The following is a 26,093-nucleotide window of genomic DNA, read 5'->3' on the forward strand; positions in this document are numbered from 1 at the left end:
CTATAGTCGAACCCAAAAGCATCCACATCAGACATCAGTCCCATAATGGGTAGCACGGGGCATAAACCTTGTCAAGTGAAATGCCAACTGCAAAGAAAATGACAGTGAACCAAGAATTGAGCCCTACTATTTTCTCAAGAAGTATCTGAGAGCATAAATATCAAAGTAGCATCATCCAAATACATCAGCATATCATCCCGAGTAGTCGGGAGCACCCGTAGACCATAGGCATAACCAAACTGGAGGTAAAATAACATGTCAACCAAGGTAGCACAAATCCCAACTAACAATAAAGTGTCCGCATCCAAATCAAGGCTCAATAGCTCTCGAATAGCATATCCATGCATAAACCATGATGACCAAGCATCAATACATCCAATAGGACACCCGAATGTCAACAAAGAGCATTATGCATAAGCCGTCCTTGATAAAACCTTGCTGCGCCTAAACAATGTACAGCAATAAATCCCTGCATAAATCGAGCTATGGAAGCTCAAAGAAAGTCCCAATTAAATAGACCTACTATCCTTGACAATGTGTGTAAATTGACAAAATGCATTGAGAAAAAACCAGAATGAATATCTTGAATATTGAGATATTTACATCTTTTGACCATATGCAATTTTTTTTTGGGGTAGTGTGATTGATTGATTTATCAAGGTGCCAAGACCCCCCATACAGGTGAGGCAAATTGACATTGAGCCATCCCTAGGAATTCACTGCTTAAATAAACCTACTATCCTTGACAATGTGTGTAAATTGACAAAATACATTGAAAAAAAAACCAAAACGGATATCTTTAGTATCGAGATATTTTACATATTTTGACCATATGCAATTTGTTTTTTAAATACATAATACAAATGATTTATTAAGGTGTAGATAGAGGGTTCTTTAAGGGGACATATAGTTTAGCTTGAACTGTAGAGTCTTGTGAAAGACCTCCACAAACTGCCTAAAGGAACTTGTTGAATCTTTGGGGAGGTGATAAGTCTTGTACACGAGAGCCCCTAAAGAAAAAGGTGGTTGTGGACTTACCTGATTTGAAGGCTATGGCTGTTAGATTTGCAGTCAAATGGGTAGCTAGAAGCTATTCTTCTACACAGGAGTGGGGGCATCTCTATATCAGGGACTGCAAAATGGACACAATGCATTTTTAGCAGCAAATGCAGGGCTTTTCGAGGGATATATGGATCAGATTACCTGTAATTTTCCAGGGCTTTTCAAGGGATATATGGATTAGATTACCTGTAATTTTCCATTGTGATTAAAGCCCAAAATTCTGGAAAATATGACTAAGGTTATACATTTTTTGTGTCCAAAGTTTGAAAGGCTAGTCATGTTCATCTTTATTTGCAGGAGGCATTCGATGGATCAGCTCCTATTTGGCCAGAGGAATTGCCAGTAAGAAGGATCTACCTGCATTCAATAACATGTCGTCTCGATTCTTCATTGGGTATCTCTTCTAGCAGTTATTCTTCTCTCACATATTGCCTCTGTGATGTGTGACAGAGGGGTGTCACGTTCTATCCTTGGGGCAGCTTAGGTCGAGGCCAGAGACGGCGCCGGACTCATCGTGAGTTACACATCTTTTTACGTCCCACATTCAGAGATTTTGTAGTTCTACTAATTGCTGGGTTCTGTCAGTGATCACATACTTTTTAGTGTTCCTTTCCAGGATTATTGATCAATATAAGTTTCAGTGTGCAATTTCTGATATTGGCTACCTCCCTGTGAAATCCACGAATCTGAAAAAACTTGTTTCACTGGCTGATTTAGCTCAAGTGTAGTTTGAAATCTGTGAACCTTGAATATGGACTTTTTGTGGACAATTGTAACAACATAATCAATTTTGATGGTACCTGTTTTGTAAGGACCACACAACACCATCCATTTTTTGGATTCTAGGCATTCGATTGCCAATGATTATTGAATTGATTTTAGCATGGAGAACTTGGTAGTGTCGATAGGCATTAGAGTGGCTGATTTTGAGCCATTTTAGGTTGATAGTAAACCTAGCTGACTGCAATAAATGCTCTGTGGCAAGCGAGAAAGTGTTGGGGATGATTGCTGCTAGGCCAGGCTGGACAAAGACATGTAGACCAGACTAAAATAAATGTCCCAGAGCTCAAATGTCCATGTTGGACTAGATTGAGGCTCACAACCAGGAGATGGACATATATCTCGGATCTTGTGAGTGGCCGAACACTCAAAACATTCAGATGATGAAGCATTGAAGGCAAAGAAAGAGCCGATGTCAACAACATTGTCCTTTGTAAGACAATACTCCAGCTCCAACTCATCATCCAAGGGAAGAGAGGCTTGGGAACACATCGACATTGGACCTTTTGTGCTTCATATAGGCACAAAACACAGAGTTCCTAGCTATTGTTACAGCCTTTGACATCTAGGCTAGGTATTTGTAGGATTCATCAACAGCCTTGGGTCAGTCCTGCGCTCTACCAACTGAGTGACTAAGTTTGAATATGCCCCATCAGGTGGGGGAAGCTAAGAAGTCCTTTAAGAAGGAATCGATGGTTCATTTGTGCCATATGCAGTGTGCCAACCACACTTGGACTCTAGGGCAGATGGCTGTCATATCTATATATTGGGATTGCTAGCAGTCATGTGCCTTGCACCCTATATATTGGGATTGCTAGCAGTCATGTGCCTTGCACCCTTAGTCTGAGTTAGGTGGGGACATTAGGAGTTTCGATGCTCAGTTTGCCATGTCTTTTGATAGAGGAGACAGCTTTGTTTAGAGCATGCATTTCTTTTTCATTTGGTTTTAGGTGTGTTCACATTGGCAAATGATAGTTTCTAGCCCTATGCATTTCTTTTTCAGTGGCTGGAGAGCCAGTTCATGATAGGTTGGAGGCAATCTTGATCAGTATGCTGCAATCAGCAGTTTATTTGGTCACCTGCATTATTTAATAATTCTTATGCAGGCTGGCCAGCATTTTGGCACATACCTTGATTCAATTAGTCAGTTTTTTGGCTTTTGTGCTATAGCAGTTTGGTTATTGGCAGCTATCATTCTGCTTTTCAGGTTTCAGCACATTCCAACATAGAGGGACTCTCCTTGGTTGTCCAGTGCTGCCTTCCGTCATGGGCCTCATCTAGTGCCCTCACTGGCCCTTGGGCTGCCTAAGGGACTGATCCATCCACTTTTGTATTCAGTTTCCATTTAGATCTAGTGCAGATTTTCTTCTTCCATTCTCTTCTTTCTTTGTAGTGTCTCTCTTCCTCTCTTTGTGTTTGTGTTTCCTCTTCCGTTGCGCACTCTCACATGGTATGAGAGCCAAAGTGAGGACCCAAAGGTTCTACAAAGAGAAGATCACATTCAACTTGCTGTTTGGGTAGAACTATCATGAAGAATGCAAACCTTTTGCCTTGTTCAGGCCTTCTATGAAGTGTGCGAGGCAGCTATAAACTTCCTTTTGCAAGGTGTAGTTGATTTCTCCTCCCTTCGGGCGTCCCGACACTAAAATACATCATACTCTTGTGGATTTGTAGGTTTTTTGAAGAGTTATGGAGTACCATTGGCTCGATGCTTTTGGTGACTCAGATGAGGAGACCAATCTTCCTCCTACAGGCAGTCTCATGAGCTAGATCATTTGAAAGAGAAATTCCAAGATGGATATTTAGAGCCATGTTCTTGCTTTGATAGATCGAGAAGATCGGAGCACCCTTCTTTTCCCCTTGTTCCTCTACATGTTTCTCACAGGGCCTATACTATAGGTCCTCGCATAGCCATGATGGCACCTTCTATTTAGGTTTTCGTGCTTCCTTCTCTCCCTAAAGAAGATCGACTTGATGGTGTGAAAGACTCCTTTGGTCCCGCGAAGTGGATTGCATCCTTGACACCTTCGACTTGTGGGAGGTTGTTACTACCCCCATCCACACATTGATTCTACAATGGACCAAGTAGCTCATTGGGATTGGGTCAATTTTAGAGTGCGACCTTTTCTCTTCATGAGTATGTAGGATTGTGTCCTTGTACATGTGTGTAGACTTCGAAGCTTAGTAGAGGTGTGGACAAAGCTCTCTTCTCTCTATCATCAGAAGACCTTTGCACACCGCATCACCCTAGAGAAGAAACTTTGGATGCTTTTTGTTGATGATTCCCTTTCTATGCAGGATCACATCAACAAGATGGAGGACATGCAGAATAAGCTTGCATCCCTTGGTAGAATGATCTCATTTGAGTACACGTTGATGATTCTCTTTACTCAATTGCCATTTCCCTATGATGTCTTCTATACTAGTTTGCTTATTTCTAGGAGTTGGGAGACTATTTTATGGGAAGAGCTAGCTCCACTTGTTTTGGAGTACGAAGAGCAACTCATAGAGATTGGTGCAAGTGGATCTAGCTTTACTAAAGCTTTTACTGCAGGTTTGGGAGGGGGTAACAAGAAGGATAACAAGCATGTTAAAGATAAGAAGAAAAGGAGTGGATCTAGCATTACCAAAGCTTTTACTGCAAGTTTGGGAGGGGTAAACAAGAAGGATAACAAGCACGTCAAGAAAAAGAATAAGAAGCAGGGTAAACACTTGGAGTCATCTTCGGGTTTGATATCGATTCAAAGAAACCTAAATGCCCACATTGTGGGAAAGTTACCCATCTCGATAGGAAGTGTTGAAACAATTACCCTTATTTTCATGTGGGAGTAAAGGATGGAGCTAAAATATCTGCACCTTCCTCTACTTCTTCACTAGCCATACACATGAGTCTGTGTTCCTTCACATCCATGAGATGGGAGGATCCTTCTTCCTTGGCTATCTTGTTTTCACACAAGCCTTGCCTCATTTACAGCGGTGCTTCGAGCCATATAACTCCTCGACGAGATTTGTTGTAGAATCTTCGTCTATTAGAGGACATAGATAGTGTTGTTGACATTTGTTCGGTGCCTATCAGTGGTGTTGGCACTTTCCTGCTATTGCCTTACTATCCATGGAGCTCCATTTCAGAAGTCCTGCACGTTTCGGACTTGGGCTTCCCGCTACTCTCTATTCATGGCCTTACTAGACTTGGTACCCGAGTTTTCTTCACTGAGCATGCTGTCTTTATTGAGGATTTTTCTTTTGGAGCCATTTTAGCGATAGCTTGGTAGGAGAGAGGGCTCCATTCCCCTTTCATTGTACAAGGTCCTCCAAGGCAATCTTTCATAGCTGCTCTTGCTCTCGATTGTGCACCACGTATCCCACAGGTTTTGTCCTATCCCCTACAATTTCCTTTGGCAGTTCCCTTGTACCTCCCATCCCTTTTAGAGGGGGATGATATCGGTGACCTAGCTAAGGATTCCCTAGCTCCTTGTGTTCTAGAGGGGGATTCCCATGATCGTGAGGAGCTACTTTATCGATTGACTACATTGACAGACTTCGTGAGCATTGGCACTTCTTTCGTTGCCCTTGGATCCATTCCATCTTGTTTGGCCTTTAGCCATATCCAAGATCTAAGAGGGGGTTTTAACAATCATGTGTGACTTGCGTAGTCATCTCTTGCTTGTGAGACTCAGTTTGAGTTAGACGGGGACAATAGGAGGTTTGACACTTAGTTTGTCATGTGTTTTGACGGAAGAGGCAGCTCTGTTTAGGGCATGCATTTTTTTTTCAATCGGTTTTAGCCTTTAGGTGCGTTCACACTAGCAAATGATAGTTTCCAGCTCTTTGCATTTCTTTTTTAGTGGGTGGAGAGTCACACTAGGTTGGAGGTGGTCTTGATCAGTATGCTGTGATCAGGAGTTTATATGGCTGCCTGCATTATTTTATTATTTTTATGCAGGTCGGCCAGAGTTTTGGCTCATTCTTGGATTAGGTCGGCCATTTGTTTGGCTTTTCTGCTATAACAGTCTGGTTATTGGCTGCTATCATTGTGCTTTTCAGGTTTCAGCAGCCTTTGATGTTGGGGGACTCTCCTTTGTCTTTTGGTGCTGCCTTCAGTCATCAGCTTGATCTAGTTTCCTCATTGACGCATTGGGTTGCGTGCACAAACTAATCAGTCCACCTTTGTATTCAGCTTCTACATGTAATACCACACCATGTGACGGGCAGTACAAAAAAAGTGTCCTAGTTTTGCAAGGAAGCATCTCTCCTCCTCCGCAAAGCTGCCTTACATCCTCTCCCAACAAGATAAGGTTGAATGGCATGTCTATTTATAGATGAGTGAATCCTCCTAAATTAGTGTTTGGCATGTGGGACATAGACACTCTCTAGGAAAGTGGTCATTAGATGAAACTCTTGAAATAAACTTGTTTTGGGGTTGTAATAAAGAGCTAATTAGTATATAATACATTTTTAAGCTCAACACTGGCTTCTCTTGTATGTGCTGGGTGTCAATTTCCTAAGTTGGCCGACTATGTATTCTACTTTGAACTGTGTATTTTCAGGTTTGGTATACTGCCCTTGTTGCATGCTTCTCCCGTACATTGTTCATGTGTTGTGTGCTTCTATCATGGTGTTTCTCCACGTGTTCGTAGTCTACTTTGACTCTTAAGTCTTTGAATTGACAATTTTATGTGTAGTTGTTGACTCTCATTTAAAGACGTTGATTGTGTAATTCTATGGCTGAGTATCCCTTGTTTTTGTTTTTATGCTTTAGAGCGTCTTTACATGTGTTAGTTGTTGTTTTTTGTATACTACACTCTTGTCACTCTTGATCTTGTTTCTGTGTGCTTCACTCAACTTGTGAACTTTTCTTTTGATTGTTCACCCCAAATAACAAGTACCCTAGATATCTCCTCTCTCTATTCTCCGTCATCATCTTCCTTATCACCGATCTTCATTTTGACTTTTCTATTTGAGTGGCTTGAGATTTCTTCATCATAGTCTTAACTTGATCATCTCAGGCTTTATTTTCGAGCTTAAAGGATGCTTGGACTCTTGTTCGCAGCCATAGGTTCTTCATCTATTGCTTTGACCATGTTCCAAGCTTTGCGGATTCCTTCATCTTTGGTGCTCCTTGAGTCATCTTTAGAGGATGGTGGTTTCCAACATGCTTCATTAAGTTCTCTTGGCTGTCGCTTTCGGGTGACTTTGGTGACCTCATCTCTGTGCTATGCAGATGAGAGATGTCATGCTTCATTTGTGGTGAACATGCTGACCGATCAATAGTGATGACCTATCCAGAGAGGTTTATTGTGTTCTTTGGTCCCATGGCTAGTTTTGTTCGGCTATTGGACAGATGGTTGCCCATCAACTCTTGACTCCTCGGACTGACTCAGATGGTGGTTCCATATCAGAGAGGGGAAGCTGACTTCTCTATGGCATGGTTGGGTTGGACTAGTGCCTATTGGGTTTTGCTTTTGCGGGTGTAGTCCCTTATCTCCTCTATTGTGATAGCTATTCTCCCCCAACACATGACTTGGCATTGAATTGTTATATCCTTGTTCTACAGTAATGGGGTGATGCTCCTCACATATCCCCATGCAAGAGGGATGATTGTGACATGGTAGTAGTTGGGCATGTTGGTGCTTGTGATACATTCATATGATGTGGTGGATCTTGATGGAGGCTTTCTATTTGATGGAGGCTTTCTATGCATCAATGTAGTCTAGTGGATTCAAATCTTGGAGTACGATAAAAAGTGTTTTTCCCCTCGGTATTTGGGATTTCTTTTAAAGCATTTAGAGGACTCCAATATGATTCTAGAACTCCGATTGACCTTGTTTTTTGATTTGGCCATTGTGTATTATGTAATTGTAATTCGAACAAGTACCAGAAACGTCCAATAACTAAATGACCTAAAATTTATTACACTGAATTTTTTATTTGTCTATTTCTCATATTGAATTTCTGTCATTTTTTCCACCAGCCCACGATTGGAATCAAACCAATTGATTTCACTGACTGAGATGAGAGGACTTGGCATTGGCTTCGAGGTTCATGACGAGCTATTTGATAGAGAGCAATCTTTGCTCCTAGTCTAAGCTCACATTAGGGGTTTGTAAGAAAACTCAAGCACCAAAGATAAACACAAGTGTGTGACAAAATGTAAATTGTAATAGAAGAACATAGAGGTGAAGAGTAACTCAAAGACAATGAACTCAAAAGAATGGCTAATGTATGAATATGATGCTCAATGCAGTAAACACACTATGTAGAGGGAATACAAAACCTTGAACTCCTAAGGACTAGGGTAGAGAGATGAGCTGGAGAGTGTGTTTTACTCTGTATAGATCCCAAAACATAGCAAACACTTTGTATGTGACCAGCAGCTGCAAACGCAGATTTGTGTGTTTGAATCAGTCTGAACATGACAGTGGTAGCTAGGAACAGTGGGCAGCAGGCTGAGAAAGTTTGGGAGGATGATTGTGAGTAGTGGAGAAATGGGTGCTAGCTGATGGAGGACTTGCAAATGATGAGATAGGCTGAGTGGGAGGGTAGTCTCTCCTATTTATAGATGTGTATCTTGATTCCTCCCAAATTAGGGTTTGGCTTACGAGACATAGTTTCTAGGAAAGTTGGGGAATTGAATCAAAGTTTGGCAATAAGTGTGTTTTGGGGCTGCATTATAAAGCTAATCAATGTATAATGCATTTTTAGCTCAAGAGGGCCATTTTAGTGGTTTGGTAGAAGGCACGGGGAATACATTGACTTGTGCTTCTTCTTAGATGTCTTTTGGACTCGGAGTCATGACCATGAGCTGGGATCTTGGACTATTTCTAGTGGTGCATTTGGGTACTTCAAGTGGCTTGTTCAAGCATCCTTTGTCATTGTTGTATGTACCATGGTCCATGGTGGTACAAGTTTCTAGCAAATCATTGCTGTGGGACATGGTGATGGTTCCTAGGGGCTTGTTGTTCCCCATCATTGTATATTTTACTGTGTTGACCACCCTTGATTCGAGAGAGAGTATTAGCGATATACATTTTGATGGGTGTTTTGGCATTTATTAGGCTTTTCATGGATGCCTTATGGGTTTTTAGTTCTAGCTCATTTGTCTTGGGTCTCTCCCCATTGCGTATATATACTCTAGTTCTCCATTCTTGTTGTATAGGATCACGTCCATTTGGAGAGAGGGAGTTTGGAGATACTGCAGCTCACTAGGTGTGCCATTCATCTGTGTGGTTTGTACATTACATCTCTTGTATCGTGTTATGGATTCTATTTGCCCGTTTATTCATTCTTTGAGTTCTTGTCTTCTTTGTTGAGAAACCCTTTACCCTTCACCCTTCACCCTTCACCCTTAGTTTGCGTTTTTTACGTACGAGCGAGACAGTAGGGTTTGTGGAGAGGAACACGAAGTGAACTCGGTAAACATGGAGAAGAGAAGAGAAGAGAAGAGAGAAGAAACTCTGATGAATGGAATGATAAAGATTTGAATCATGGAGTGAATGTGATACAAGGGAACAAGGGTGCCGTAGCACAAGGAAGATGATGACAGCCACGAACCACGAACCGCAATGTCCTCCTAAAGGGGTGTGAGGGTAGTGGAGAGGTTGGAGAGAAGAGGTGACGGACGGAATGAATCAGCCGTGAAGAATGAATGAGAGAGTGGTCTATAAATAGGCACAGTTAGTCTAGGATGGTGTCCCTTTTTGGGGCTGTAAACCCTAAATGAAAGCCCTAAATGCAAAACACAGAAACGTAAAAAATGCAAACTACGGGTGAAGGGTTTCTTAACATCCCCTCTCAGACCCAAAAAGACGAAGAAGAGAAGAGTGAGGTGGAGATGGAATGCTACATGTTGAAGAATGCTCATGCAGCAGGTGCCACTTGGATAATGTCCCTCGTGAGGAAATTGTTCACTTGCCCAAGCATCCTAGTACAAAGATGATGAAAACATGCAATGCATAGGAGGAATGTCAGTCTTTGTGCGGTGCCGAGAACTATAAGGATATGCCCGTACTCGATCTTGGGAGATGGCTCCATGCTGATCAAGGGACGAAGAAGATCCACCCTGTAATCTGAGAATACCACCTGAAAGGAGACCTTTGAAGATAGTTATGTTGGGTATCTCACACGCCTTACTTACGCCTACGCTCATATGGGAGTGTGCGGGTGATCACTAGGACACTGGGGTACTTTTTACTCTCGGTAGGAGAGGTTTTTTCCCCCAGATTATGTGTACTATTTTGTATGTGCTTGTGGTGCACACTTACGGGCACTTACTGTGTTCGGGTGTGAACAGCCCCTTATAACCCTAAGGTATAAGGGTTATCGTTTGTACTTTCAGCTTACACTCTATTCAGTACTATAGTATTGGGTGTCGTGCTCAACTCTGTCTCTCACTCTCACACTGTCTACTGCACTTCAGCTGCACCTCGATCCTCTCCCATCTGACATTTGGTATCAGAGCTCAGCTCAGAGCAGTCTTCAGTCTGCAGTCTGCAGCCCCCGCAAGTTCTGCCCCAGCCGCCTATTCCTGCCCAGTCCTGCCTGCGCCTGTCAGTCCGTCAGCGCGCAGCACCAGACGACTCCTCTGCCCAGCGTGCAGCTCCAACAATCAGCGCGCAACACCGCCCTGCCCAGCGCGCCACCTGTACCTGCGTGCTGCCACCTCTGCCCAGCGTGTCCTCTGCCCTGTGTCTGCCCAGCGTGCCCCTTCGCCTGTCAGTCTGCCTGCGCAGCCTCCCTGCGCTGAGCTAGCCTGTGCCGTCAGCTCCAGCTGCCAGCGCGCCACCTGTCTCCACCAGCCAGTCCTGGGTGCCGCCTCCTCTGCCCAGCGCGCGCCCAGTCCTGCCTGCGCGTGTCACTGGACCTGCATGCCTGTACCTGTGCGTCAGTCCGACTGTACCCAGCAGTCATTACCTCGGGAATCGTGCCCGTCGTCAACACGCAGAGGTAACATTCTGCACTTTTCTTTTACACAGGAGTTCGTGCAACAGGTTCAGGTTCAGCATTGGGAAACGTGCTGAACAGCAGGTTCAGTTTTCAGCATTGGGAAACGTGCTGTGTCTGTCTGTGACACATTGAATGCACATTTTGGGGCTTTTGTAACAGACATTTGTGACAGAAATTTTGGGCAGAAAATTTTGATGCTTTTGATGTTTTAGTGCTGCTGAGCACTAATTGCACCTTGGAAAGCGTGCATCAGTGACAGTTTTTGTGACAGAGTACCCTTTGCACATTAATTGCAGACTTGTGTTTGCTGCAATTTCTGGAAATTTGCAGATTTCCAGCCCGTACTGCATTGACATTGCTCTATTACCTTTTGGGAAATAATGGCAAATCAGGGAGGAGATGTATTCACCTATGTGTCCAAGGAAGACCGATTGGATGGGAACAATTATTCCCTTTGGTCTTTCATGATGAAGAATGTATTAGTGGCCAAAAATTTGTGGGATTATGTCAGTGGAGAGGAAGCACGACCGGGAGTTGTGGCTCCCGCTACTCCTCCTCCAGGAGGACATGCAAGAGGGCAACCTCAGCCCCCTCCACCTCACCCCGCTCAGCCACTTCCCCCAAGAACTGCAGCTCAGAAAACTTGGGATACACGGGATGCACAGGCTATGTCGCTGATTGCATTGGCAGTTCAGCGTTCTATCATTCCTCATATTCGTTCAGCAGCTTCTTCACAAGAAGCTTGGTTGATATTGGAGCAGATGTTTGCAGGAAAGAATGAGACTCGCATCTCTTTCTTGAAGAAAGAGCTAGAGACTCTAAAGATGAATGAGGGTGATTCTATGCAGGATCATCTCAACAAAATTCAGGACTTGCGGGAGCAACTCATGAATGTGGATGAGTACTACTCAGATGCGCAGCTGATTTCTACGACATTGAATTCACTGCCTCCCTCTTACTTGGCTTTTCATACTGCCTTGAACCTCACTATGAGGATTTCGAAAGAGCCCATCACTTTCATTCAGCTTGTCAGTTTGCTTCTAGAGGAGGAACAAACTAGACGGAACAGTGGTGTGGATGGTATAGCCTCTGAGCAGGCTTTTATGTCAAGGCAGAAGGGTAAAAACAGCCAAGGGAAAAATGCTTCGCAGAGTTCTGGTAGTAGTAGCACTTCACAGACAAGTCAGAAACAGGGGGGCACGCAAGCAAAAAAAGGAAAATGCCATTACTGCAAGAAGCCTGGCCACTATATCACTGAGTGCAGGAAGCGCATCGCCAAAGAGAAGAAGAAGGAGTCAGGGATGTCTGTTTCTGCAGCTCCTTCCACTGCTAGTGAGTCCGCGTCCTTTGTTGTAGACAGGGACTATTGTTTTTACACTTGCAGTTATGATGACTCTTGGGCTGATAGAGCATTTAGCTCTACAGAAGATGCTGACACTTGGTTCTTTGACAGTGGTGCTTCACGGCATATCACATCTCGTAGAGATTTGTTTGCTTCTCTTGGTGCACCTCCCGTTGGGAAGTCTGTTCAGTGTGCTAATAATGCATCATACCCTGTTCGTGGTATTGGGGAGATTCAGCTTACAGCCATTGATGGCTCTATTCTCCGCCTACAGGATGCTTTGTATGTGCCTGGCATTAAGAAGAATCTGCTTTCCATTTCTTCTATGGCACGTTGTGGTTTGCAGGTCACCTTTGATGATGACCGTTGCATGGTCCGTGACAAGGAACACATGACATTGGTCTTGACAGGTTCTCTGTGTCATGGGTTATATGAGTTGGATGCTCTTTCGGTAGATCAGTCTGCATATTTGACATCCACTCTTACTCCTGCTATGTTAGAGGCAGAGTTATGGCATGCTCGTTTGGGGCATGTAAACTATGGCAGCTTGATGCTATTACAGCGTACTAAGATGTTGGATGGATTACCTCTCTTGGAGAGACCTCCTGAGCATTTATGCGAGGGTTGCATTTTGGGGAAAATGCATCGTTTCTCTTTTCCCCGTGATGTTGCTTTTAGAGCAACAGCCAGATTGCAGCTTGTGCATTCGGATGTTTGTGGGCCCATGCAGACACAGTCATTGGGTGGTTGTTACTATTTTGTAACATTTATTGATGACTTTACACGTTTGTGCTGGGTCTACTGTTTGAAAAAGAAGTCAGAAGTGTATGATGCATTTTTGGCTTTCAGTGCACTTGTGGAAACTCAGTTTGGTTGCAAGATTAAGACTCTCCGTTCGGACCGAGGGGGGGAATACATGTCCTCTATGCTGAATTCTTATTTGCAGCAGAAGGGCATTATCCATCAGTACACTACTGCATATACTCCACAGCAGAATGGGGTAGCAGAGAGGAAAAATCGGTCACTCATGGAGATGGCCAGATGTATGCTGAAGGCAAAGAGTTTGCCTCATAGTTTTTGGATGGAAGCCGTCATGTGCGCTTGCCACATTTTGAACAGATGCCCTACCAAGGCCTTGAAAACCGTCACACCTTTTGAGGCTTGGCACAGCCGCAAACCTTCTGTTGGCCACTTCCGTACTTTTGGGTGTCTTGCATATGCCCATATTCCACAGGTACTTCGAAAGAAGTTGGACAACAAGGCTGTAAAATGCATCTTTATGGGATATAGCAGCGAAAGCAAAGGCTACAGACTCTATGATCCCGTGACCAAGAAGGTTTTTGTCAGTAGGGATGTTGTATTTGATGAAAAATCAGAATTATCCTTGGCTGGTTTTGATACATATCAGGCTGCCCGTGATGTCTTTGAAGGGCTGCTGCCCATCACATTTGGTGATTCAGCTGGTACTTCAGCAAATGAACCTAATGTTCAGCCAGCTGCTCCTATGGAACATGCAGTAAATCAGCACATTGCTGAAACTGAAATTCAGCAGGAACTTGTACACAGTCAGGAAGCAAGACAGGTGCCTAGATGGTACACGCAGACTATGAGAGATAGTCATTTGGAAACACCCTTGGCTGGTCGTACTCGAAGGCAAACTCGACTGCATGATTCAGCACATTCCATGGAGTTTGTTATGGCAGCATGTACTCATGATAATGAGGAGCCTGAATGTTTTGAGGATGCACGACATAGTGTGCATTGGATGGCAGCCATGCAAGCTGAATTGGATTCTATTCATAAGAATCATACTTGGGATTTGGTGTCTTTGCCAGTTGGCAAGCGTGCCATTGGTACGAAATGGGTCTACAAATTGAAAAGGAATGCAGATGGATCCATAGATAAGTACAAGGCACGGCTGGTAGCTAAAGGCTACGCACAGAAAAAGGGCATTGACTATGAGGAGACCTTTGCTCCTACCTCCCGTATGACGACCATTCGGTCTATGATTGCCTTGGCTGCACATTTTGGTTGGAAAGTGCATCAGCTGGATATAAAGACTGCATTCTTACATGGGGAACTTCAGGAAGAAGTGTATGTACAGCAGCCCATTGGTTTTGCAGTTGAAGGCTCAGAAAATTTAGTATGCAAGCTGAAAAAAGCTCTATATGGTTTGAAACAAGCTCCACGAGCTTGGTACGCAAAGATAGATGCCTTCTTGCTTAGTCAGGGGTTTGTAAACAGCCCATCTGAGTCTACCCTTTATGTACATAAAGAGGGGGGATCCATGCTGATTTTGTGTCTATATGTAGACGACCTTTTGCTCACTGGAACACGTGCTGATCAGATTTCAGCATTCAAAAATAATTTACAGCAAACTTTTGACGTGTTTGACTTGGGTATTTTGCACTATTACTTGGGCATCCAGTTTGTACATGATGCTAGAGGCATTGGATTATGTCAGTCAAGGTACATTGGGCAACTTCTTGAGAAGTTTGGCTTACAGGATTGCAAGCCAGTTTGTACACCCATGGAACCTGGGCTCAAACTGTCATTACATGATGACAGTGATTTGTTTGATATCCATACTTATGCTCCAGCAGTGGGATGTCTCATCTATCTATGCCACACTCGGCCAGACATACAGTTTGCCGTTTCAGTTTTGAGCAGGTACATGCATCAGCCTCGTATGTCGCATTGGCAAGCTGTGAAGCGTGTGTTTCGTTACTTGCAGGGTACTAGAGCTCTTGGATTGCTTTATGCCAAGGGGGGACCACTGCAGTTACATGCTTACAGTGACTCTGATTGGGCTGGTGATTTTGATACTCGTCACTCCACTAGTGGCAATTGTTTCTTTCTTGGCTCGTCATGCATTTCTTGGCTTAGCAAGAAACAATCCACTGTTGCCACGTCGTCATGTGAAGCTGAGTACAAGGCAGCCTTCACTACTGCAGTTGAGTGCGTATGGCTTAGACGCTTACTTGCTGATTTGGATGTATCTGTTACGGAGCCTACTCCTTTATATACTGACAGTCAGAGTGCCATTGCAGTGGCACGGAACCCTGTGTTTCATGCTCGCACGAAATACATAGAGATTCACTACCACTTTGTAAGAGAGAGGCTACATGCAGGTGATATCAGCCTTGTCTACTGTCCTACCACCAGCAATGTGGCAGACATCTTCACCAAAGCTCTTCCACGAGACAAATTTGAAGCATTTCGCGATGCTTTGAATTTGACGCCCTTTGGTGGCGGATGATCCTTGTACACTTGATCACTCTTCACTCCAGGGGGGTTTGTTGGGTATCTCACACGCCTTACTTACGCCTACGCTCATATGGGAGTGTGCGGGTGATCACTAGGACACTGGGGTACTTTTTACTCTCGGTAGGAGAGGTTTTTTCCCCCAGATTATGTGTACTATTTTGTATGTGCTTGTGGTGCACACTTACGGGCACTTACTGTGTTCGGGTGTGAACAGCCCCTTATAACCCTAAGGTATAAGGGTTATCGTTTGTACTTTCAGCTTACACTCTATTCAGTACTATAGTATTGGGTGTCGTGCTCAACTCTGTCTCTCACTCTCACACTGTCTACTGCACTTCAGCTGCACCTCGATCCTCTCCCATCTGACAAGTTAGGAGATTGGATGAGTTGTAGAACCCGAAACTCAACCTTGGGAGAGAAGCCACTAGCTTCGTGACTCCATGCTGGAAGGAATAGGAAGGCCTAGCCACCAAGTCACTACTGAAGACCCAAGGGCCCTGATCTAGGTAGATCCTCTAGATCCTGGTTACGAGTAAAGGAAATGATTGCTTAAAGGAGAGCCACTCTTGGAAAGTGAAAGGTGGTGGTGTGTGAGGAACTTCATGGCACATAGGGTCCATCTATGAATCGGAAGGAGTAGAAGTAGGAACCCCCTCTGAAGCCGAAGAAGCACTGGAAGCCCCCTCTGAGGGCGAAGTAAAAAAATCCCCCTCTAAATCCCAGTCTGAGAGAGAAAGGGAATCCAACCACTCATGGCTCATGGACTGCGAAGCATTAGATGACAAAGGAAGTGCTGCCGGTCGTGCCGAAGAAGGTATTTGGGGCTTGGAAGAAGAAGCCGGAAAGCACCTAGAAGTGGCCTCTCAAACCTGAGTGGAAGAGGGTGGAGAAGAAGGAGGCTCAGGATGAGCCAAGGGTGAGGAACAGTCACGGGCTCTCAAGAGAGTGGACTATGGAGGAGATGTGGGCCGGGAAAGCCACTGTACCCGGAAGTGGGTGGAGGAAAGCTCCACGCAGTGGGGTGGTCCCCAAGAGGGCTTATTACCTCGTAAGGTCTTAGGGCCTCCGTGTACTTGAAAGAACTTAGTGTGCGTCGGGTGCGGCTTATTACCTTGAGCATAATACTCTGATAGACAATGCAGAACAATCTTTGTGGCCCAGGAAGGAGAGGTGGCACAAGGAGTGCATGGTGGAAGACGCATATACTCCGGAGGGGTGGGGAGCAAAGGTCGATGTCGACAGTCTTGGGTGGGATGATTGTTCGTGCCGCAGTAGGAACACCCAGTAGACTGGCAATCTGTTGGTGGAGACGCCATGGTACGGGTGTGGCAAACTGGAGAAGGGAGGGTGGGAGGGAGAAAAAGGATATCTCCCAATGTGCAGCAAAAATGATAGAGAAATCAAATGTTAATTCCGAACCCACCATCGGTCTTTGTCTTCTTTGATGAGGAGGATCTTTGTGGGCAAACGTAGCCAAGGAAGGTTGGATCTGATGCAGACGACAATGTAGGAGAGAGAAAGACTAAAAACGTAGGTGAGGAGAGAGAAAGACTAAAAACGCAAGAAAAACTAGCAGTAGCAGCCAGCATGCTAAAATTAACTCCGAACAGTGTGTGATAGGTTGGAAAGAGGCACCAGATTGTTGTAGACAGCAATGGCCAACTTGGACCGCAATGTCCTCCGCGTCAGGGGTGTGGGCAACAAGTTGAAATACCTAAAATCTGCAAAAACGAGATTGCTTTCTGAATGGAGAGTGATCAGCAATAGTTGATTTGTTATAAATAGTTGCAAACTACAGGTGGAAGGCTGGAAATAGCAAACGCAGGAGGGAGTAGCCGCCAGTTAGGATGTTGATGCAGCGGAAGAAGAAGAGAAGTGGATGCCGAACCCACCACCGGTCTTTGCCTTCACTGGAGTGGAGGATCTTTGCCACTGTTTGAGCATATCCAGCTCTGATATCATGTCAAAAGATGACGTACCGGCAAGACAGTAGGGTTTGCGGGGAGGAACACGGAGTGAACTCGGCAAACATGGAGAAGAGAAGAGAAGAGAGAAGACACTCTGATGAATGGAATGATGAAGATCTGAATCATGGAGTGAATGTGATACAAGGGAACAAGGGTGTCGTAGCACAAGGAAGATGATGATGACAGCCACGAACCACGAACTGCAATGTCCTCCTGAAGGGGTGTGAGGGTAGTGGAGAGGCTGGAGAGAAGAGGTGACGGACTGAATGAATCAGTCGTGAAGAACGAATGAGAGAGTGGTTTATAAATAGGCACAGTCAGTCTAGGATGGCGCCCCTTTTTGGGGCTGCAAACCCTAAACGCAAACTCTAAACGCAAAACGTAGAAACGCAAAAAACTCAAACTGCGGGTGAAGGATTTCTCAACATTCTTTGCGGTGTTCTCCTCCATTCTTTGTGTTCTTGCAGTCTATTACATCAGTAACTCTCACTTCCATTGCTACCCCCTATTTTGACAGCCTACTGGCCGCTTGTAATGGTCTGTGTGTGTCTGCCTCTCCCATCCTCCAAGGCCCCCACCATGTTGGAATTGCTGAGTCGGCACACAAGGTACAGGCTGTGGGTGTCACAGAAGGTTTTGTCCCATATTGTGCTTGGAATAGTGTGAGCATTTATGGCATTAATTTCCAATTTTCCTCATGGATGCATCAGTGGAAGGGGCCTATGGAGTTGCCACTCCATGGCCATGGCAGACCTTTGTCATATTATGTTGGAGTTTGGACAGACAACCATTAAAAGTTCAATTCTTTTAAATGGTTTTATGATTGCTATAGCAAAACTGAGAAGAGAGAATGGAGGCCATTGTTTGCATGATTGGTTGGCAATTGGCAAAGCGTAATCCGGAGTACTTATCCACTTGGGACAGGGGTGCGTAATTGATTAAAGATTTAGATGCAAGCTGCAAACCGGATTGAGCTGCTGGGAATTGGTTTATTTCATAGGATAAGCAATTCATTCCATTATAACCCTGTGAACAGCATAGAAAAAGATATTATCAGAACTGCTACTCTGTTTTATGATTATTCCAATTATTTATAGTGAGGCTGTACCATTTGGCTTGAGCTTTGAGGTTGTGACATGCTTTGTGGAGCTTTTTCCCAATCTTTACAGCAGACTAAGACAGGTTCCAGCAGCTGTTTCTCTCTCTTCCTTACCCTTTCGTACACTTGAAGTGGGACCATATTTCACATCATTGATAGAAGATCTAGGAGTGCTTATCCACATATTTGAGGGGTTTTGACTGATGATGGCCAATATTTTGAGATGTGGAGTGTTGTGGATTCCAAATTTAGCAGGTGTCCTTAATTGGGATTCTTGGTGACAGTTTGTGGCGTATTATTATAGGTGGAGGTAGCTGAAACCAGCCTTCCTCCTCGGATCGGGTGGTAAATAACCTGATTAAGCACTATTTACAACAATTAACAAATTCACACAACTGAAATGCATACTTTACCATATAATCTTGGACATTGGACACCTTGTTGGCCCCAAAACTGGCGCCCCTTTTGGTATTTATTTAACTTAATTGAAGAAAAACTTGATGTACAATGGGATTCTCCCAATCCTTTCGGTATTCCAACTTCCCTTGCTGTCCAAAATGACCAGCAAGTCTTCAATTTGATTTGCCCCTTGATTCGGGCAAGTCAATTAGCTTTTACGCGCTTTGATGGAGATGGAAAATGCCCCAAATTCATTTGATTTGTTGGTCCCTCTCCTTGAATTTGACTAAAAATAGCTTCAGTCCTATTGAATCCAAGTCTTGGAGCTTCCAATTTTTGGCACGCTTCTTGAGGTTGTTGCTAAACCCTAATTTCTACTGCAAATTAGGGTTTACAATAGAGAAATCTGAAATTTCTCAGCCCCTCGTGATCTCAATGCTGTAATCTTTGGAACAAGGTGGGGAGATGGGAGAGAATGTTGAGGAGAGAGAAAATTCAGACTTTCTTTTCGAAGAACTGAAGAAAATTTATTATTTACTACTGTTGCACAGTCTCAACAGTTTGTAGAATTGAAGAAAATTAGTCATTTACTGCTGCTGCCCTGTCTCAACAGCTTGTAGATGTTGTCACCTATTGTTGATTGGTTTTCTCCTACCCTTGGTTGCCTCAGAAGATTCTCCAATGGCTGCAAATCAAACTAGCAGCATCTCCTCTCTCTCTCTTGCAGGATAAATACATTAAAATACCTCTCTCCAACCTCTAAAGACGTTTTCAGTCTTGCATGGGCATTTTTGACAAGTGGCAACCTTCCCAAATGGTTTTTCTAGCATTATCCATAATTAAATAATAATTTTCAAGCTTAAATATTGAAAACTAATCTAATAATTATTTTGGTGCCCTGAAAAATAATGACTGGTCAATAATTAAATTATCTAGGCAACTTCCATTCCCGAGTGTCTCTGCGCCATCTTTGACCATCAGATTGGCGTTAAGTACCATTAATCGCCACTTATCTAGTGTCACCACTAACACTTATGGCCAAATAAATGACCTAGTCCAACAACTGGTACTAGATACCACCACGTACTTGTGCGGCATAACGTCATATATGTAACATTCACTTAACCATGTGATTAAAAATTAATCCACATGTTAAGTGAGGTTTCAAAAATACATGTTCTCATGATATACCCATTTGGTAGATGATGAGAGGCTCTTTGATTGTTTGAGAGCAGATTTTTGAGCAAGTTTTGGGGCTTGTATATTGTTCGGTAAGGGACAATGTGGCAAACATCTTCATAGAAGTGCTTTCCTTGTAAAGAAGTGCTCAAGCATAGATAGAGAAACACTAAGTGTACAACAAACACAAAGTGTAATGTAGAACTCAAGATGAAGAGATTTTAGAAGAATGAATGGAAACAAATGCTAATATGCTGAATATGCCGAATATGCTACAAAGAGGTCTTCAACCTCTCTGTCTTAAGGAGTGGCGATGTGGTGAGCTGAGAGTGGTGTTGGAGATGCCAAGAATAGCTCTGAAAGTGTGTTGTTCTTGTGACAGATCTTGAAATGCAGCAGCATCAGCAGCAATGCACAGGCCGTGATGCTGATGTCGGATGACGATGGCAGCAGAAACCAGAGGGGTAGCAATGAGACATAACTGAGTGAGGGTTGATGATGATGTCAACACATGTACAAGCAGTTGGATGATGTATGTATGAAGATATACTAGGGTTTGTACTGAGGAAACACATGTACGACTAAGACTGAAAGACAAAGACTCAGACAAAGACAAGAAAAACTCAAACCCTAAGCGCAAAATGCAAAATGCAAAAACTCAAACTCAAACATAGAGAGAAGAAACTCTGAAGTGAATGAATGTTGTAAATTAATGTAAAGAGTATACAGAATGTCCAAGGGCAAAGCAATGTAATGGTGGAGAGTGATATCCACTGAAGATGGATTCCAAGTGTAGTAACCACTAGTCGTAGATGAGAGAATGCCAAGGCAAAGAACTGAGAGGTGACAATAGGGGAGGTGTTTGTTGATGCAGATGGCTTGCTGGATAGTAAAAATGTTGATACTGCAGTAGTCATCTAGTGGGAGAGATGGCAACAGTGTGTCGCTGGCACCGAATGCTGAAAACCTAGGTTGATCAGGTGCTATGATGACGCAACAGATGGAGATCTCCAAATAGCAAAGCGATGGTGGAAAACAGGTCGTCTAGGGTTGGATAGCGCCTGGCACCAAATGCTGAAAACCTAGGTTGACGAGATGCTATGATGACGCAACAGATGGAGACCTCCAAATAGCAAAGCGATGGTTAAAAATAGGTCGTCTAGGGTTGGATAGTGATTGGCTATAGTCAGTGATAGCTAGACAACAGATGGTATGGAACTAGCCTTCCTCCTCGGATAGGGTGGTAAATAATCCGAGTAAGCACTAAATGCAATAAGCATAAAATTCATGTAAATTGAAAATGTACACTTTACCACTTAAATCTTGGACATTGAACACCTTGTTGGGCTCAAAACTGACGCCCCTTGCGGTATTTCTTTATCTTATATTGCAAATGGAAGGAGTACAACTGAGATCATTTGGTCTTCTTTGCTAATCCAAGTACCTTTTGTTATCAAAACTAGTGAATAAGCCTCCAAACCAGTTTGCTGCTTGGTTTGCTTGGGGATTGGCCTTTACCTTGCTTCTTGAAATACAAATTCAGCCCCAAGTCAGATTTTGGTTGGCTAGCCTCTTGAATCTCCTTAAAACTCCTCAATTTCAGCTGCTAGAATTCAAGTCCTAGGCCCTCAATTCTGAGCACACATCCCGAGGCAGTTGTCAAAACTATACTTTATATTGTAAATTAAGGTTTACAGTAGAGATTGACTGAAATTTCTTCCTCTGATAGCTCAAATTGCTGGAAAATGCTGAGATAACTTGAGAAATGGCTGGGGAATGAGAGAGAATGTTATAGAGAGAGTAATTTCAGAGTTTCATCATGAGAAACACTGAAAAACTACTACTGCCTTACTCAAACAACCATGGAAACTATCACCTATGGCTTAGGTCCACCAGAAAAAGTGCTACCCTCTCCTATATATTGTCACCTGCACTAGAAGGACCTTGGATTGTTGTTACTTGCTCCTGGAGGGCTCCAAATTGCTATCACTTGTTATAGGACCGATCCTTGGTGATTACAAATCACATTAGCACCCTCTCCTTGTTAGATATGATCAATGCCCCACCCTCATTAGGTGCTACCAATGATCCATGGTGCTCAAAGTTGTAAGGCCCCCATTATGAGGAGAAGCCAAATGTGAGCCCGGACATTGGTTGAGTCCTGACTTGTATATCAGATGAGGTCTATGTGATCGGATGGCAAAAAGGTGACTGTTGTGGGTCTAATCTTTGGGTTAGACGGAGTGGTTAAGCTGGTAGCAACTCGAGGCCCGATGGTAAAGGGAATATTCCCTGGAATATTCCCTGTCCGACTAGTGGAGGCTCACATGGTAGGTCGGTCTGCAGGCCGGCCTAACGACCTTCGCGGGCTATAAAAGCTAAACCCCTTCGCAGCCATCTCTCACTCATCTTTCACCCAGTTAGAGTTGTTGTTCCAGATAGCCTTAAGCTCTTCACCTATCTTCTGTCTAGATCGCCATCTAAGCTTCACACAGTGGAAGCGCACGGGTGGACAGAGCCATCTTTGTATCAGTTGTTTGAAGTTAAAGAATTTACTGATTCTCCTCTTATCTGTTGTGTACTCTCTATCTCTTTCTCAGATTCTGTTCGCTGCGCCGTGTAATATTTTACACTCCTTGCTCTCTAACAGCCTCCTTCTCTCTCACAATGGCTGGAATAGACTCCACTAGCTCCTAAAAACGTTTTTCCCACTTGCATGGGTAAGTTTTTTCAAGTGAGCCTTCTAATTTCATTTTTCAGCATTGTCTAGCTTATTAAATTAATTTTCAGAATATTAATTTTGAAAATTAATTTAATAATTGTTATAGTGCTCAAAATTAATTTCACCAGCTAATAATTAAATTAGCTAGGCCAATTTGTCTCCCAAGTATCTGTGAGTAGTTATTGGCTCTTAGATTGTCATTAGTTAATTAATTAATGCCTAGTCTCTAATGTCACCACTGACATTAGTTTCCAATAAATTGGTCTAGGCCCAAATCTGACACCGAGTACCACCTAGTACTTGTGAAGCACAACTTATTACAAATTTTTCCTTTAACAACCACTGCATCATTGGGGTCCTTGGCTTGTTACCATAAAATAACTGTTGTGTGTATCACATGTGCTAAACAACCTTGCACATTTGATAAATTTCATGTCCTCGTGACAAACCTCCCCCTTGAAATCCTTGCAATCATCCTCGATTGCATTGCATTGTGCCAAAGAAAAAGCATACTGTACTGAAATTTCCATAAGGCATCACAATCATAACATTGGCCATTGTTGTGTAACCATGCTATATGCCCCAAACCTTACTGAAAATTTTCAGCCAGCATAAACATGACATAAAATTGAAAAACAATCTAGAACTGTTGCTAGAAATCCATTGGATACATCCATAGCTCATATTTCTCAATTGTTCTGGCTTTAGAACCATGTTAAAGCATATTCTTAGCATAACCCGTGGCTGAAACTATCAGTGGCATTTACTAATATGCTGCTGTCCCTGGGACTAGTTGTAAACCATTGAAAATTGAGCATAATCTGATCATAAACTGATCATTTGCTGATCTGAGAACTGATCACAAACTGCTGCAAATGTGACCCCAAACTAATAACAAACTGATTGCAAAAACTGATTTGCATTCGATGCAAAAACTAATCCCAAAAGTGATCATAAATGGTTCTCAAATTGATAAAAAACTAAGCTGAAACTGATCAGAATTTGATCTCCAAACTGAGGCAAAAGCTCATGCCCAATTGATCGTGAACTGATCCCAACCTGATGCAAAAGTATAGTCTCAGAGTCGCGGTAACAACCATTCTCATTTGGCTATATCTCACAATGACTAGTACACTAAGTAGTGACTCCATGGCAGTCATACTGTCAGCACAGTACCTTGGATGCATGTTGAATATATCCGAGATCCACTACATACGAGAGCTATCCACAACTGGAGGAGTGGCAATGTTACCTTTACCTTTGAGCATTAGGTAATATTCCGGATCCTTGCTCTATTGAACTTGACTGAGCTCGAATTGAAGTCCGCTCTAACTAAAAGGCATCTAGGCAAAGCTGCAATAATTGAGGACAGTCTGTCAAGTCATCCTTTTCCATAGTTTTGTATCTATTAGTGAAACAATGCTGAAGCTTCATCAAGAAGCATATGAAAACTTTACCTCTAACTTGCCTTGAAACCTCCACTAGGTTGTAGGCCTTTCTTCCCCTTGAGCATAGCGATACTTTATACTTTCACATTATTGTAATTCCAACTTAACTAATATGCCGGTGCCATCTAACTTATCCTCTTGAGTGAGGACTCCCAAAATGTTGTTGTGATCCTTGGTGTGTAATTTGCCATTGTTACGAATAAATGCACAAATTCAGCAGCCCAACACTTCCAAGTTGAAATGTGAAATGTACTCTCTAGAGTACCAAAATCCCAACTTTCGATACTAATGGAAGTATAAAATTGTCAAACTCCTCGAAAAGCGTGGTCCACAGTGCACAAATCACTATCCAGTTTGCAACTTATAGCAATTCAGTGGTGTACCACTGCACGTGTAGTGAAATATGTATCAAACATTAGTTTTAGCAACTTAATGTTGGAAATCTTCAAATATTACAACAATTTTCCAAAGTTTTATAAATTTCTATGCCAATTTTGACATGAACAACAAGATAATGTTGTAGTAGCACTTGTTCATTGCTTTGGGATGTGTGCCAAGAAAAATCCCCAAATTTCTCCAAAGAAATTTCAAGAAATTGAAGAAATTTTAAACTTACGGCTAGAAATTCAATGAAATTTTGCCTTGGGATACATGTTGAAAGTAACTAGCAACTTGAGTGCTCCTTGGGATGTGTGTTGGAATCAAACATGAGAATAGCCTCAAATTTCTTGCACCAATGTTGAAGAAATAACACGATGTTGGCAATAAGAGATTCATGCACCGGAGCTTGAATCGGGCAAAAGCACCAAATTTTCTCGAATAAATGTTGATAATTGGGCAAGTGGATAAAAAACCTCCAAATTTCTTGGCACTGAGTGTGAGAAATTGAAATTTTCTTTGAAATTGGGATCAGATGAGCAAGATGGATGATAAATTGCACAAACTTTTGAAAATCCACAAATTTAAAAATTAGGTTTCTATGTATAAGACAAAAGGAAAGGAAAGAGAGAGAAAAGATAGAGGTATCATTGTTATTTAATGATTAGCTTCTTTCATGGCTCCTTTCGCCTCATTTTTGTCCCTAATGTCTAGTCTGCTTATATTGTAGATGTGCTTTCTTGAAAAAAATCCATGTGCTGTTGAGAAGAAGACCATCTTGATGAATGATGATGATGTTTGGTAAGAGACTTATGCACATGTAGGTACAAATGAGAGTGCAAAAATTTTTGGGCCTTCTAAATCTACAATTCAATATATATGCAATCCAAATGATGATCGAGTGAGCTTCTTCTATGCTTAAAATTCATAATATAATATGCTCATAATAGACACAATACATCAAATTTAAGCATGAGAAAATGGTAGGTAGGATTGAGAAAATCACAAGCATGGCTAAGAGAGGCCACATGTGGAAGGTTGTGTGCAAGATTGTGTAAGGACTGCATGTAGGCTGAAAACAACAGTAGCTCCTCCAAAACAATAGCTTCTCCCTTTAAAACAACAATTCCTCTTCCTTTGTCGGCTGAGTGGACATCGCGTGGTGACCCCGGTTGAGCATGGCAAGACAGAACTTGTTAGTAGTCATGATTATGTGAGCCTCAGTTTGAGTTAGAGGACTTTAGGAGCTTTGACACGTCTATCACTTGTTTTGACGAAGGCAGTATCTCACTCTAGACTAACCATCTGAGTGCATTTCTATGCATTTCCTTCTTTTGTCGGCTTTTTGTGTGCTTTCCCTTAGCAGTGTTTGCATTTCCTAGGTTGTCTCCATCTGCCAGATAGTATCTAGCCACCCTAGCATTTTTTTTGTGTCTCCAAGCAATTTTCCAGCATTAAATGCCGGTCAGTCCATTTTTAGGGCTGAGGGTGCAGGTCAGCCAGATTT

The 26,093-nt window shown here is 43.0% G+C and overlaps 1 long non-coding RNA gene across 2 annotated transcripts in view; it reads left to right on the top strand.

Moving 5' to 3' along the window:
- The first annotated feature begins 1,008 nt into the window (after window positions 1–1,008).
- The window catches only part of LOC148017527 (uncharacterized), a 34,977-nt gene continuing 9,892 nt past the window's right edge, over window positions 1,009–26,093 (top strand). The window contains exons 1-3 of one of the 2 annotated variants that reach the window (XR_015687888.1): window positions 1,009–1,250; window positions 1,360–1,404; window positions 1,513–1,576. This is a non-coding gene — a long non-coding RNA (uncharacterized LOC148017527). The remainder of the gene's footprint in view (window positions 1,251–1,359; window positions 1,405–1,512; window positions 1,577–26,093) is intronic. The other variant, XR_015687889.1, reaches the window with a different exon arrangement.

The sequence above is a fragment of the Lygodium microphyllum genome, chromosome 22, assembly GCF_053477565.2.
Source record: "Lygodium microphyllum isolate KBCC chromosome 22, Lygodium_microphyllum_v1.1.10, whole genome shotgun sequence".
Lineage (NCBI taxonomy): Eukaryota > Viridiplantae > Streptophyta > Polypodiopsida > Schizaeales > Lygodiaceae > Lygodium > Lygodium microphyllum.